Raw genomic sequence first — 15,042 nt, 5'->3', positions numbered from 1 at the left:
TTTCTGTTAAAATTTTTGTTGTCTGTATTTTCCAGATAGCATTGAGAATAAACTGATAATTGTATCTTTGGTAAGCTGTTGGTACAATCACTTTTTTCTAGGTTAAACGATTTATGACGTTTTACCACAGCTTTATAAACAGGAAAAGCCAGCCTAAAGACAGAAGAGAGAGACTAATTAGAGAATGATAGAAATACAAATTTAAAGCAGCCACAGTAAGACAGAGAATTTAAACAAAAGAGCGTCCCTTTTATTACAACCTAAGCCTTAATTACATATCCTGAGTCCTCTATTATATCCTAAGTTTAATTGCAGAAAACAGAGGATGGGAAAACTAAGCCTTCACAGCCATATTTGGCAGGGGCTCCAGAATAAGATTTGCCATTAGGGGTGAAAGTAGGAAGTGAGCCCTCATGGGGAGCACCTGGGAGACATCCGGGTGCTCTAGCTTGGCCAACAGGAGATGAGGAGAACCTGGAGCTCCTGCCACCATGGAATGGGACAGAAGTAAGTTGGTGAGTGCAGGCTGGATGCCCCCTGAAGTGGTTAAGGGAGAAGGTGATGGCCAAGTGTGACCTGGTGATGTGCTTTACTGTTTTGTCATTTAAAAAAAAAAAAAAGTTTACATTGGTGGTGTGAATTTGTCATAGGATAGTTTAATAGGCTCCCAAATTGTTTATCAGCCACCATGAATGGTGTTTTCTTGAGCAAATATTCAAGGAACTGTTATTTTGGAAGACTGGTAACATCAGATGTTGTTCTTGTAGAAAGAACGTATTTAGTAAATCATGGAAGTGTACAGAATGCAGCTCCTTTACCTCTCCAAATTTAATGACAGCAAGGTTTCTCTGCTATGTGTGTGGACCCTCTCCTTGCTTTGTTTCATTTCTTCCCATCCTCCCCTAAGTGGTCACTGAGGAGGGATGTGTCCTGCTGCAGTTGATGTACAGGGCTTTGATCAACCCGGTAAGCTGGTCAGGGAATCCAGGACTTCATATGTTTTCCTAGTTTAGTTTTCTTTGTTTCCAAATACACTGAATTGTCTAGTGAGTCTAAATTGAGTGTGTTCATTAAGTCTGAATAATGAAATCATCCCTTTTTCCTCTCGACTTGCTACAGACAATACAAAGAGAGCCATAACCTAGATAATCATGGAGGCCTTAAGCCCCCCCAGTTCATTTTCTAAAAGTAGATTCCTCAAAGTTTCAAGAGATAGGATGGGGTTTTTTTCATTTGGGTTCTTCTGTGTGTGTGTGGTTTCTGGGGCAGAGTTGCCTTTTAATTAAAAATATGTTGAATTTTTTTCCTAACAAAGAAAAATGCTCTTATTTAGCCACCTTTGGTTTATATTTTGAATTCCTGCTTCAAATAATGGGAGTCCTATAGAATTTCTGAATGAAATCATGAAGTATTTTGCATAAGAGTATTTTCTAACTACATTCTGTAACCTGAAGTTAAATACCCAGAAAGATGATAGATTCTAATGGACAATCTATATCAAAGACTTAATATGTGTTCAGACTATCTTAATATTTCAGGGATTAATGTTATCAACCTATATTATTGCTATAGGCAGAAAATTGTCATCTGTTTTCCCCTTTCCACAGATGAAATGACACACAGAGACAATCAGATATATCTCTTCCCACTTGTTTTTAAAAGCATCATGGCCCAAGTTCATGCAAAAATAATATGACAGTGTCAGGAGCTAAACTTGATTTTTAGTCTTAGATCACATTCCTCTTCCCTCGGCTGAAGTGCCTCCAAATGGGATTTTGAAAGCTTGATACCATGAGCAAAGCTTCCTGTGGAAGTTTTCCCTCTGTTGCTTCCAATGTAATTTCATTAAGTGTTTTTTATGATCTCCTTTAGTAGCAGCTTATGTGAACCATGGAATTCCTCAGGGAGTGAGCAGTTAGTGAGAGACTCACAAAAACAGTGTGTATGAAAATGGAAGAAGGTCTCTACCTCCATTTTAAGTTCTGTGGGTTGTCGTGGGCTCCATTCCCAGCTGACAGAGCCACTAGATAAGTCTCCGTGCAACTCCATTCCTGACTTAGTCTGTGATCTTTCTTCCCAGCATCTGACCAGGAAAACAGTTTGTCTCTATTGCGGCTATCTATTTATGGACATTCAGAGGGTACAACTGGATTTCTTACCCACACAGAACTAGCTAAGACTTGGGGTTATTGTAGGCAAAGAAAATGTATTCTTCTGTACTTATACAATTTTTACATCTGCAATGTAAAATACATTGGCAGCTGTGACACTGCAAAACCTGGGCTGTTTTCTTCTTCTGCCCTTTTTTTTTTTTTTTTTTTTTTTTTTTTTTTTAATGCATAGTTTTGCCCTCAGTATGAGATTTCTTTGTCAAAAACACTGGGGTGAAGAGCCATGCAACCCTCACCTCGTAAAAGAGCTTTGGAGTAAGCTGCTGCCATGTTTTCCTGGACTGGGGGACACAAAGCTCTCTGGCTGACACCTTTGAGAAATGAGAGTGGGTCTCCACATCTCTATCTCCTTTGCATAATCTGTGATATCTGAATTAAGTTTCATGACATATTAACACTGAAGCTGAGTTAATATACTGTGTTGTATATAATACATTATGTATGACTTGGGCGTCAATTGTGCTGGAGCATCAGCAGCCACAGACTTGAAAATGTCTCTTTCTGTGACAGAAATCCTAAATAATGCTGAAGCCAAGTTCTGTTGGCATGATTTTATTTTGTATTCCTTGTCCCATTACAGGGTCTCTTACTTGCAAAATCACTCATGTTCAAGCCATCTAGCTTCCTCTTCTCTCATCCATGTACTTGTCACAAAGTCCCCGTTCCACATCTTTCATATTACAAATACTCCCATGGTGTTGCATGGTTAATTTTAATTTGTAACATCAGAAGTGCTAGGATTATGTTAGCTTTGCTGAGCCTGGGCACTATGATGTGTAGAAGAACAATGATGAGCATTAACATTTGTAATAACGATGTGCTGCAAAGAAGAGTAAGAAACAGAAAGATGACAAGCCCCACTGTGTTTTTCTCTTCTTGCATATTCACAGATTGTGCTCCCAAACTGAGCTAAGATAGAGCTTGTCTTGTAGAAGTTGTCTCGTGAACTATACATTGGTCTGACATTGGATACAGTATATATATATAGGCAAATATGCAGTCACAGCTTTATTGCTCTTAATATAACTCATCTTAAGCCTGATTACTTTTATTTCAAAATTAGACTCTTAGCGCATATTAATTATGGACATATCCCCAGACAACATGGCTGTCCTTGGGGAATTTCTGCCCTTAACTCTGATTAGTGTTAATAGGAGCTACCATGTAAACTCCTAGAGGACCAAAAGAGAAATAATGTTCTGCTAGCTGTGGTTTTTTGTTTAGGGTATAGAACAATGTTAAAATGTTCCAGGAGGGAATTGGTAGAGTGCCTGATAGTGCCAGTCTGAAACCTTTCCTCTCTTTACGTTAATACTGTAAATATTCTTATATACAAGAGCATGTAGGGGCAGAACCAGGGGGAATGGGTTCAAATTGAAAGAGAGCAAGTTTAGAATGGATTAGATATTAAGAAAAAAGTCTTTACTGTGAAGGTGTTGAGGCACTGGAAAAAATTTCCCAGAGAAGGTCGGGATTCCCCATCCCTAGAAGTGTTCAAGGCCAGGTTGGATGGAGCTCTGAGCAACTTGGTCCTGTGGGAGGTGTCCCTGCCTATGGCAGGTGGGCTGGAATGAGATGATCTTTAAGGACCCTTCCAACTCATCATTCTGTGATTCTCTGGTGAATTCTGGAACTGATAAAAGTACATCACAGTACTATACATGATATTGTATAATTTAAAGTTTATATATGACGTGATAGTCCTTTTTTTGTTTGGTTGGGATTTTGTTGTTATTGTTTTGGTTTTCTAACCTGAATTAGACATTAGGGAATACCTTTAATTTTTTCCCTGGAAGCACTGGACTGAGGAATGTTACTATTATATAACTAATGTCTACGTGACCTGATGTTGTATGCCCTAATTATCCACTTGTCATAATTCTCCCACCTGGAATTTCTTGGGGAAAAAATAATCTCATTGGAATTAGCAACAGGAACAATTTTCAGACAGAGGGGGTGGCTTGCGCTAGATGTTAGATAAACTTAAAGATTATTGGGCCTTTTTTGTCTGAGACTTCTGGGCTCTAGTGGAAACTAAGCATATAATAATTAAAATAGCTTCTTAATGATGGAGAATTTACTGCATCTTTTGACAATTCATCTCAGTATCTAATTATACTTAAAACGTCCTTTTTATCTTCAGATTGAACTTGCAAATATTGGTTTCTGTTGTGTGTCTGCCCACTAATTTAGAGTCTTATGAAATATCTTCTTCTCGTCTAGTCCCTTAAAGATTATAATCTTCTCTTTGAAGCAAAATACATTTAGTTCAGTGTCTCACTGGAAGAAGTTGTTTTTGTTTTGTTTTGTTTTGTTTTTTTTCCTTCCAGAACAAAATCATTCTTGTTGCTCTTCTCAGCTCTCTTTCCAGGCTTATTTTTATTTATTTATTTATTTAAATTAAAGGTATCATACTTTCCCAGAGGCTTTCCTGCTTTGTTCCCAGAGACATTATAGTTTCCTGTGCACGTCTGCAGCTGTCCCCAACTAAGCAAATGGCATAGACCTTTGTGCCTGCCTGTCCTCATGGAGACAGCTCTGACACCCCTGAGCTGATGGAAAGAGCAGGCAGGTGCCATCCAGAATCCAGCCTAAAGGGTTTTATTGTCTAACACCATTCAGGAGCTGCACCCAGGAATAAAGCAGGATCTCTTCCAAATGATCGTGCCTATTCTTAGCAGCAGCTAAATCTCCTGATCACGATGGCCAGCCCGTGTGACTGGAGGGCTGTGTTCCAGGGCGGAGGTGATGAGGAATGCATAATGCCTGCTTTATCATGGGGGGGCTCCTCAAGGAGGAGAAAGTCACAGCTTGCTGGATGTATAGAGGGAAATGATCAGGTGTAACACAGGTGTAGCTGTGCCAGCTTCTCTGCAGGTCATGGCAGGGCAAAAGTACTCCTACCCAAAATGCAGTAACAGAGGAAAAGTGATTGTGTTGTTTTGTGTCAGTCCACTCTATGCAAAGAATGCAAATCAAACTCTGGGATTAGATGAATGATGATCTGACAGAGCAGTGACAAAGCAGTGCCCTGAAGGTGTGTGTGTGGGTAAACAAATACATCCAGATGAGAAAAGTCATGGGCTTCTCTTGGGGAACAGCAGGAGCTGACCATCCTCATCTGATTGCTTGAGCCCAGCTAGCCCAGCCTCATGCAAGGGAGTGCTTAGATATCGCTTCACTTGGTTTATTCTTTACCTACCTGACTTGCTAGACTAGTTGGAAATTTCCTTTTTTGTCTCATACTGTTAATGAAAATGAAGGAAAACTGGGTCAGGTGTGTGTGAGGGTGTCTCCCCCATCACATGGAAGAGAAACAAAAAAGGGAGAGAAAAAAGCTCACCAGAGAGGCATGGAAGGAAATTCATGTTGAAAAGATGGTAGTGATGAAAAATAGGAAGAGTGTGACTGTGATCCCTCTGTCTGTGGATAATTTATTTCTAACAGGCTGTAACAAATATACTTCCAAGTATCTGTTTTATTCTAGTTGCAGATGAAGAATTGTTTGGTACACCTCTACTTTCTTAAGCCTCTTTTGCTGCTCCATATTTTTATGAGAACACAGATTTAATGGAGCATTATCAGAATCTTCCAGTACTTTTCTGTCACTTGGTTTTGTAACAGTAAATGCATACAGACATCTTGAGCGTTTACTGTTGATACAGAAATTATTAAAGCATCTTAGGTGACCTCTTTCTTGAGATTTTTATTAGATGTTTAGGTAGGTTTCTGTTCCTGATCAAAGATTTATTTTAGTGAAGGACAGGGCATAAATGTCTTCTCTTCCAATTTGCTGGGCTGTGCGTGTTTGCATATTTTATGATGAAATACGCAGAAGCCAAGCACTGACACTGCTCCAAAGTAAAACTGGTAGCAAAAAGCTGTGCAACTATAAAACTCATGACACTGTCATAAAGTAGGGCTTTTTAGTGTGGATGGGCTGACACTTTTCTACTATTTCATCTTTTTAGCTGATTTATTAGGTAAGGTTGAATGTCGCTGTGGGCTGAATTGCTCTAGGTATCATCTCAAAAAGTGATTTCTGCAAAGACAGGCCTGAGAACATTGCCTGATTTCTGTATTTAGCTCTGGTTATTAGAACTGATCACTCAGAAGAGAGCACACAGCAAATATCCACACAGCAAGTATTCAGAAGGTGCGTAAAGTCTTAAATTGATTTTTTTTTTTTTTCTTTTTGCGCTCTTTAATGTTTAATGTAATCCTATCAAGTTGAGTGGTGGGTTTTACTTTCTGGGCATAGGAAGGTGGGGGAAAAAACCCTCTCACTATGCTTTAAAGCCTCATTAACAAAGAACTTTACTCAAGGAGGAGATGTTAATAAGTAATGAAACAAAGGCTCTTTTATGGAGATTAAATGTCCATGTGTCGAAGTACAAAGTTCGTGTTGCAAAGTGCAGCTGTTGCCCTGCTCACAGCCCCAAAGCCTGGGTTCAGAGTCTGCCAGTTTTCCTGTCATGGAGCTGACCGGGGCAAGGTCCTGCCAAGGTTCAGAGGTCAGTGGCTGAAGCCTTGCTGGCCCCGTGGCCCTGCTGTCTGACACGCACGGGATAAGCAACTTAAGATTATAAGTACAACCAACAAAAACTTCCCGTTCTCTTTTCTGATGTGTCAGGTTACATTAAAGAGGGGAACGTTTTGGAAGGAGTCACTGAAGTGTTTAAAAATAATGTGCTGCATAATGGAGTGACCTCACCAAACCCCTCTGAGGGAGCAGACTAGGAAAATGATGCATGTGGGAAGTAGTGCCTGTGTGCGTTCTCCTTCCTCCTGAGATGTATTTAAATGAGAAAAAATGAACAGCTAATTCTATATATCCGAAGAGATGAAACAACTCTTTAAAAAAAAGAAACAAGAAGGGGAAAAAAAAGCTAGTCCCTCTGTTCCCTTTGTGTCACAGTAACGGTGTTCCACACCATGGGGGTGACGAGAACTTAATAAGTCTGGATATCCTGCTTTCAAATCCTCCTTTTTCACCTCCTTCAGAGGCTTTTTTCGAAGCTAACCCCAACTTTCTTATTCATAAGGGCTGAAAACCCCACCTGTGCAGCTTTTTTGATTAGCTGTGGTCATATCAAAGGCTGCTATACCCAAGCACAGACCCTGAGTGAGAATGGAGACTGACAGCTGAGAACAAAGGCTGGTACAAAAACCCTTGAAGGAATTTATATTTCAGGCAATGCTTTAGCTGTATTACAGACAGAGAAAAGTTTCCTATCTGTTGCCACATCCTTTATCATGGAAAGGATGATAAACCATGGGTGGTAAACCAAGTCATCAGTGCTCAGTGCCCACAGCATGCCACAGGTCTGAGCAGACTGCTGTCAACTCACCTCGCTGAAAGGAACATGAATGTTCAGAAAACTTTGTCAGACAGCAGAAGTCTGCCCCCGTTGTATCACGGCTGCTGTATGTCTGGGTTCAATACATTTACTTATTGAGAGCCACAATTACAACCAGGATTAACGGAAGGACTGTAGTAGCCAAAAACGTGAGTTCTGGACCAAAATGTTTATGTGTTTAGAAATGATGTTTTTTTTCTTTCCTGTAAACATTCGTGAGTCCACCAAACGCCAGAGGAGCCTTCCTCTGATGAGTTAGTCCTGTGCTTTAGTTATTACTTCAGGTCTGACCCTCCCTTTTTAAGCAATATATGTAAGAAACTAACAAAGACCCTACAGCAAACACTCCAGATCACAGCTTGTGAGAACTTGAAAAAGAGCATGAGCTACTTAGGGCTTAAAAAGAAGTGGGGGGAAAAAAAAGTCTGCCAAGGTCCACAGATCCAAAATAATGTGTTATAATGGCTGAGCCCTTCCTGAGGGAATGCTGAGAAACAGAAATAACAGGAACTGCACCTGTGATGTTCCATTCCTGTCCTGGACAGTGAAAACTCAGGAATATTAGGGAGGTTTTTCTCTGCCACTCTTTGCTGTCTGCGTGCAACTGCTGCAGTGAACAGACCAAGTCATTGAGACATCGTTGGAACTAGTGGCTGTGGCAGAGCACATCTGTAATCAGTTCACTTGGTCTGCACTGATGCAAATCCCTGACACAGCAGCAGTGATGAGTAACATTTTATGTTGCTCCCACTGCTGAAGTTCCACCCGAGTCTCTCGCCTCTCTTTGCTACGCTGATTATGCCTGGCCTTGGAATCTTTGTTTCCTAAGAAACTCTGACTATCACTACCCTCCCCAGCACTTCTGGCAATTGAAAATACACAAAAGGTGGGGAGAAGATGATAAAGTTAACAGCTATAAAATGTGTATATTGCTTGCTGCACCGATAAAAGTCCTTCAGGTGATAGAGCTGTTCTGGGTGGTGACTATGGTTCTGAGCCTTGGCTTGCCTCATCTGAAAAGATGAACCCTGTAAGGCCATTGCAACTGTATGGAGTGGAATTCCTTCATTCTTTTCTGTTGGCATTGTCCACATATTAGTAATAATATATTTACAGGGGAAGGTATAATGAAAGGAAGGAGGAGAGTGCCTATAGCCCCCTGGCTAGTGAGGTTTTATGGGCCAGGGTAGTAGGCTGAAGTTCAGGTACATAGTCCAAATCAAGCAAAAGAGGAACTGGGACTGGGTTTGCAAGGTAGCAACTATGCTGGTTGTTGGCTCCACTGAAGTAGATAGATGAATGTTTGCATCTCCCTCTTCCCTTCCCCTCACCCCATTTTCGTCATAGCATTGTGTGCTTGTGTCACCTGTCTTTAGTTAGAAATACAAGAATAAACAGGAAAATTACTTGCAGGTCAATTTTTTGTTTTAGTTTTCTGCTTCTTTACTTTTTTTTTCTCTCTCTTTTTTATTTTTTTTCCGTCTCTCCTTTTTGTTTTATTTTAAATTTTTGCCTAAGTGTACTTGCTTTTGTTTAAAGCTGCCTATTTTCTTTTGCAGCAGATAGTTTGAGTACCATCCCACCTGTTGCCTGCCTGAACCAAGAACCAGATCCTAGAGAAGGACTGTGCCATACTAGCTGGTTGCAGATCTACTGGGATCCCAATATTGAGAGAGATCTAACAGGTAAGTAAAAGTTGGAATTTATTCAAGGTGCTGAGTCTTAAAAGAGAAGACTCTTGTTGCCCCTTCTGAAAAAAAAAAAAAAGTGGCTAGAAAATGGTGTATGCCTGCAAATATGACTTGCAGGATACCTTTTAATCTGGGCACTAATATCTTTCAACTAAGAATCTGTGCCGGTGAAATGTTTTCCTCTCAGTTTACACACTCACCAGTCCCTGTTTCAAACCCCTCCAGGTAAGGCTATCAGAAAAGCCCTCCCATCTAGCTTCCTCCTTCTCATGCAAATACAGATGTCTTAAGAAAATGCAGGGGGATTTCCTGTGGCAGAGGTACTGAAAAAAAGCCAAACCAGAATAGTCCAAACAGAATTTTTATTTGTTTCTCATTATTGTTTTGGTTTTGCTCTCCCCTTCAGAACTTTCTTTTTTGTGTGTCTTCTTCATTCAGTCTTGACCACAGTGGCTGGGTAGAGTAAGCGGCCTGTCTGCAGCTGCAGTTTTACTGCTTTATTCTCCTGGGGTAGTTAAGGCAAACTTTCCACCACCCATTGCTTCTTTCTAATGTAGGTTGTGTTTTATCAGCAAGAAGGTGCTTATAGAGATACTAAGAGTGCTCTCCAAAGCAAATTGACCTTGATCATTTGGTGTCATATTCAGTAAAACTATTTGCACACTAAGACTTTGCCAATTTTTTTAAAAAATTCATATTTCAAATAAAATGCAAAGCACCCTGAGTAAATGTTAAAATTAGAAGAGGATTCTGAGTAGATCACTACTTTCTTTATATGTTGGTAATAATTAAACAATTACACTCATGTTAGATGAGTTGCACACATTGTTATAAAATAAGAAGGAAAGAGTGGACTAAAATGAAGTTATTTTTATAGGTCTACATGTATTTTCTATGTAAGAACTTTGACAAACCTCTTCAAAAGAGTTGTTCAAACAGTAATGTTTGTTTCCTCATATTCAGATTTAAGTCTTTCCCTAGCACGAAGCTCAGGTTTTTGCACTACAGTCGTAGAGCATGGCCTGCACTGTGTAAAATATTGATTGAAAATAAGCTTTTCTAAGAAAAGAAAAAAAGAGTAAAATAACCAAATTTGTTTACACGTGAATTATGATAGATGTCATATAAGGTATGTGATATGAGAAAGGTTTGAGTCTTTATTATGGAAAGACTTTTATTATCTTTGGTCTTCCTGTCTGCCATGAGATTTTGTATGAAAATCCAGATTTGTATTGCTCCTGTGGTAAGTGGAGGGTTCTGCATGATCTCCCTGTTGTGTGTTTGGCTGCTGGTTTGCCAGAGTTAAGGGTGGACGTCAGTGGTTTATTGTGAAGATGCTGGTTTTAAAATTTAGAGTTGAGATTGTGGTAGAAACTTTTGGTTTACTGAACTCTGAGTTCTCAAAAACAAATCTCAATAAACTGCCACCTATGGTGAGATTTAAATATTTAATGATGTTTTGACTGGAAAATGAATGAATGTAGAAGGATCTTCTAGAGTTAGCATTGAATTAATTTCTCACCAGTGTTACTTTTAGCTTGTTCTTCCTTTCGCTAAGTCACTCTCACACTCTGGGAGTGATCCTTTGTTCCTGCTCTTGTTCCCCAAAGTGCTCCCTGCCTGACTATCAGCACAGATACATAGTTTTCATCTGTGGAGAATTTTCTAACTTTTTAGTCATAACTGAAAATTTATGTGCTCAGTTCAGCTCGATGAATTGCATGACAAATCTGCAGTGAGGCAGACGCCATCAGGGAGACAGAGAGGCTGCCCGTCTGTCTTGCCAAGTATCTCAGCAATCCTGGGACAGCAGCAGCTCCCTAATGCGACAATGAGCTGTGTTGACTTTTTGATATATTCGGGTACAAAGTTCCCACTGAAGATTTTCTTCCCCCAGCGTTCGTCTGACGCAGCCGGGTATCTCCACCATGCTCCCATATCTGCTGGGGAGGGAGAGGGAGCAGGAAACATCAGGGCGTTTCAGTGCCTTATCAGCCTTCCGTGCTGGTGGGTGCTGTGGGGACCAAAGAAGAGCAAGTGTGCTCCTCACAGACTTCAAGGTGTGTGCCTGCATGCGCAGCCTGTTTTCCATAATGCAGCAGAAGTGTTCACTAATTAGCTTTTGCTTGTTTACATTAATTGAACTTATACGCATAGGCTGCTTTGAGATACTTATTTTTGTTTCAAAACTCTGTGCTATTTTTTATGCTGGATATGTAGCATCACCATGCATTTATTTTCTGTGCTGACAAGCAGACTTGTTTCCTTGTGAGCAGATGAATTGTTTACTTTTCAGACAAAATATGAACATACTCTTTGGAATTATATTATAGCATGAACTGGTCTGTCTGAGAGACTGGTAGGTGCACATTGTACAAACAACAGGTGTTCAAATTTATTACTACAGCTAAAATAGCATTTGCTGAAATATATATAAAAAATTCTGATAAAGCAAGAAGGACTTGAAAATGTGTCCGCTTTTTTTATTCACATCCAATTCTGATAGATCAGATACTAAGATTTTTAAGTAACAGTGAAATTGTTTGGACTTACTTGGTTTCAGAAGAAGTGGAGACAAGATAAAATAATTGGTTATCTTCAGTTAGGTGTTAAGATGTACTTTTTTTCTTTTTCCAGGAACAAGCCTTGAATTAAAAACAAGTAGGTTGATTTTCTATGGATTTCATCTGGGCTTTAGGTCAATGAGACTTTGATTTCTTTTTCAAAACACCAAATCAATTTATGTGAAGGACAGAATTTAAGTTTTCATTTCAGTCTCAAGTTTTCTTTTTTAAACATGTTTTCTGGAGGGACTCCTGTAGTCTGGAATATTGGTGGTGCAGGGCTTGCTTACCTTGACTAGGACCAGTGACTACAAGTCACTGTGCACATAGTGAAACGAAGCCAAGGAAGAGTGGAAAAAGGTTGGAACAACAGCTTATGAAATTGGCCACCCAGCCTCCTTTTAATATAATGGTGATGGCAAAGAGACTCTTGAATCTCACAATGCTTCACATCTCTGGAATTCAGCAGGTGCCTCTGGATACAGTCATTAGACCCAGCTTCTTGAAAGTGGTGTTGCTGTTTTCACAAACCTAAAGCAGATATCAGCCCCTGAAACACTAACTGTATGGAAAAGGATGGATTTAGTTGCATTCCTCCCCTTTGAACGTCCTAATGTAGACTTCACACAAGGAGGATAAAACGGTGTTGCAGTTTAAGCAGCTTGTCTCTAATTGTTGGGTTTTACTTTTCCGGGTTTATGTCCCCCTTTTTTCCTTTCTTTGCCATTGACTTTTATGGCAAGGAGCTAATGTAAAGATGGTTTTGATAAATACATCCTGTATATCTTAAGCATCAACTCAGTGAATCTTCCTTTGAGCAGCAAATCCATTCCAATACTCAGGATTTTAGCCAGGGTGACAGGGCAAGGCTCTTATGCTGCACAAAAAAAATATAAAAAAAGGCCAAGGGACTTTTAATGATCCAGCAGAGATGATAGGACCTTGGCATTTGAAAAACCCTGATGTAGTAATTCAAAGCAGGCTGTCTTGAGTGTAGTAATATTTCTATGCTAATAAATTAGTGTCATAAGTGATTTGTCAATAAGATGTAGAATATGCTATGAGGGAAGTCAGACAATATTTTTCTTTTCCATAGAAAAATAGGGTGAGGTCATAGCAATATCCTCAACATGATTTTTCCTGAGCATCATGTGGGTGCTCTGACCCACTGCACAATATTAGCATATTTAAATTCTTATGTGCCTAAGATATCCTTATATATATCTAAGCAAGGTAGATGAGGATGGGCTGAAAGAATTGTGGCCTCTGGAGAAGAGAGGACTCTAGGGAGACCTTTAGTACCTTTTAGCACTAAAAGGTGACTTATAAGGAAGATGGGGACAGACTTGTTGCAATAGGACAAGATGTAGTGGTTTTAAACTGAAAGAGGGTAAATTGAAACTAGAGATAAGAGAGAGATTCTGTATGACAGGGGTGGTGAAATACTGTTACAGATTGCCCAGGGAGGTGGTAGATGCCCCATCCCTGGAAGTTGATCAAGGATGGAACTTTGAGCAACCTGGTCGAGTTGAAGCTGTCCCTGCTTGCTGCAGCAGGTTGGACTAGATGACCTCCTACCCAAACCAGTCTACTCATCTTTTGATCTGATTTGTCTCACAACCTTCCTCCACTGCTGCTTCATGCATACACAATTACAGGCAGAAGTCGAGTCTGACCATTTGGCACCCCTCTCTCCAGTGATACTAAGAAAAACCCTTAGGAAGATCACAGGATTATCAAAACTCTAAGGAGCCATACTCTGATATCTTTGTTTTAATTCATTCCTGCTTTTAACAGATTTGGAAGTTGCATCTTAGTACAAAATTGAGAAGTGTTAAGTGGATATAATCCCTCTGGAACTTGCTGGGTTGGCTGCAGCAGAGCTGAAAGCCTTCTATGGATCTACCAAAACAAGTGTGAAAAGAGTTTCCATCTTCCTCAACATCCAGAGAGTTTTGGAGGGTAGAAGGCTGGTTTATTTGCCATGCTTTTCAGGTAATATTTGCTAATTTGTGATAAAACCTTCTTCTGTAGTAGTAAATCTGGTTTTCTGCAGTTTGGACCAGAGCACATCAGCCATGGCTCAGGAGAAGGTCTCAGAGGTGGAACCCTGGCACATCCTCTCACACATCACAGTATATTTTCAGAACCACCTCTGCACTGTGCCATGTGGTTGCAGTTTTGTCTTGTGGGTTTCTGATTTCAGGTCATGATTCCTGGGCAGATGCTTATTCCTATCTCTGGCTGCTGACCCTTGGTTTGACTTTCTGGTTCCTGGTTTTTGTCCATGAACGTTGGGCTAATTTCCCAGCTCTGGACACAGGCCCTAACCTTTGGGCTGGATAGCCCATGCTCCAGTTTATAATCCTAGACAGCCACCAAGTCTTCTGTAGTAGAGAGTATTCTAATTTACTCAATAACAAATGAAATCTAGCAGATAAATTTGGGTGTTTTGTTTGTTGTTTTTTTTAAATTTATGACAACTGCAGCTATTTATTTGTAAACTGGTTTTCTATTGTATTTTGCTAGATTGCGAAATGTGAGCTTCTTTGTTTCATCAGTTATCATATTGTGCCTAATGGCCATCCTTTCTTAGTGGAGTGGGTGAACAGAACTGTTAGCATGTATAAACATTTCAAATTGGTGGCCACAAGTTCAATAAATTAAACTGGAAAAGGCAATAGTGTCAGAACTTCTATTTCATTTCTATGCAACATGTTATAAACATTATTGATATACTGTATGTGTGGTCTGCTTTTTTTTCATGACAGTTCATAATGTCATTCTAGCACACATGACATAAGAGTGTAAACACACTCAAAATGCGGTCACTCAGATCCATAAGAGTTTCGTGACTGAAACTTGATGAAAATATGAGTTACAAAGTTCACAAAGTATGAAGATAAATTTCCAGAAAGAGGAAGAATTGAAACTTATAATGTGTGTTAATGTTTGGGAGGAAGAAGGGTCAGGTTGCTTTGGCAGGAGAATAAATGGATAAGGAGTACAAAGCTGAGTTGTAAAATGAACTGGAGTTGATACTTAACCAGTGGCAAGTCATATGGTACAGACAATAATGTGAATCTGAGTGAAAACTACTTTTCTATAGGCTATATATGTTACATTGTTTATACACAAAATGGTGTAGCACAGGAATTTATATATATTATATATGTGTGTGTGTGTTCAACAGAAAATAAAAGTCACAAGCTCTAGGTGAATTTTATTTAATTTTGCCCATCAAAAAATCAGGGAT

At 39.7% G+C, this 15,042-nt stretch overlaps 1 long non-coding RNA gene across 3 annotated transcripts; it reads left to right on the top strand.

Moving 5' to 3' along the window:
• Positions 1-403: 403 nt before the first annotated feature.
• On the top strand, positions 404-14,517 carry LOC136285805 (uncharacterized). Of its 3 annotated transcripts, XR_010719543.1 has the most exons (4): positions 404-515; positions 9,091-9,216; positions 11,120-11,282; positions 13,584-14,517. It is a non-coding gene; the product is annotated as an uncharacterized lncRNA (long non-coding RNA). The 3 variants fall into 3 exon arrangements; XR_010719542.1 differs by lacking the exon at positions 11,120-11,282 and having other exon boundaries at positions 404-507; positions 13,584-14,515; XR_010719541.1 differs by lacking the exon at positions 11,120-11,282 and having other exon boundaries at positions 13,584-14,515.
• The last annotated feature ends 525 nt before the right edge of the window (positions 14,518-15,042 follow it).

The sequence above is a fragment of the Chamaea fasciata genome, unplaced genomic scaffold (genome assembly GCF_029207755.1).
Source record: "Chamaea fasciata isolate MVZ Bird 193981 ecotype frontalis unplaced genomic scaffold, bChaFas1.0.hap1 SCAF_2, whole genome shotgun sequence".
Classification (NCBI taxonomy): domain Eukaryota; kingdom Metazoa; phylum Chordata; class Aves; order Passeriformes; family Sylviidae; genus Chamaea; species Chamaea fasciata.
The sequence above is the reverse complement of the archived record's forward strand: the minus strand, read 5'-3'. Positions and strand labels throughout refer to the sequence as shown.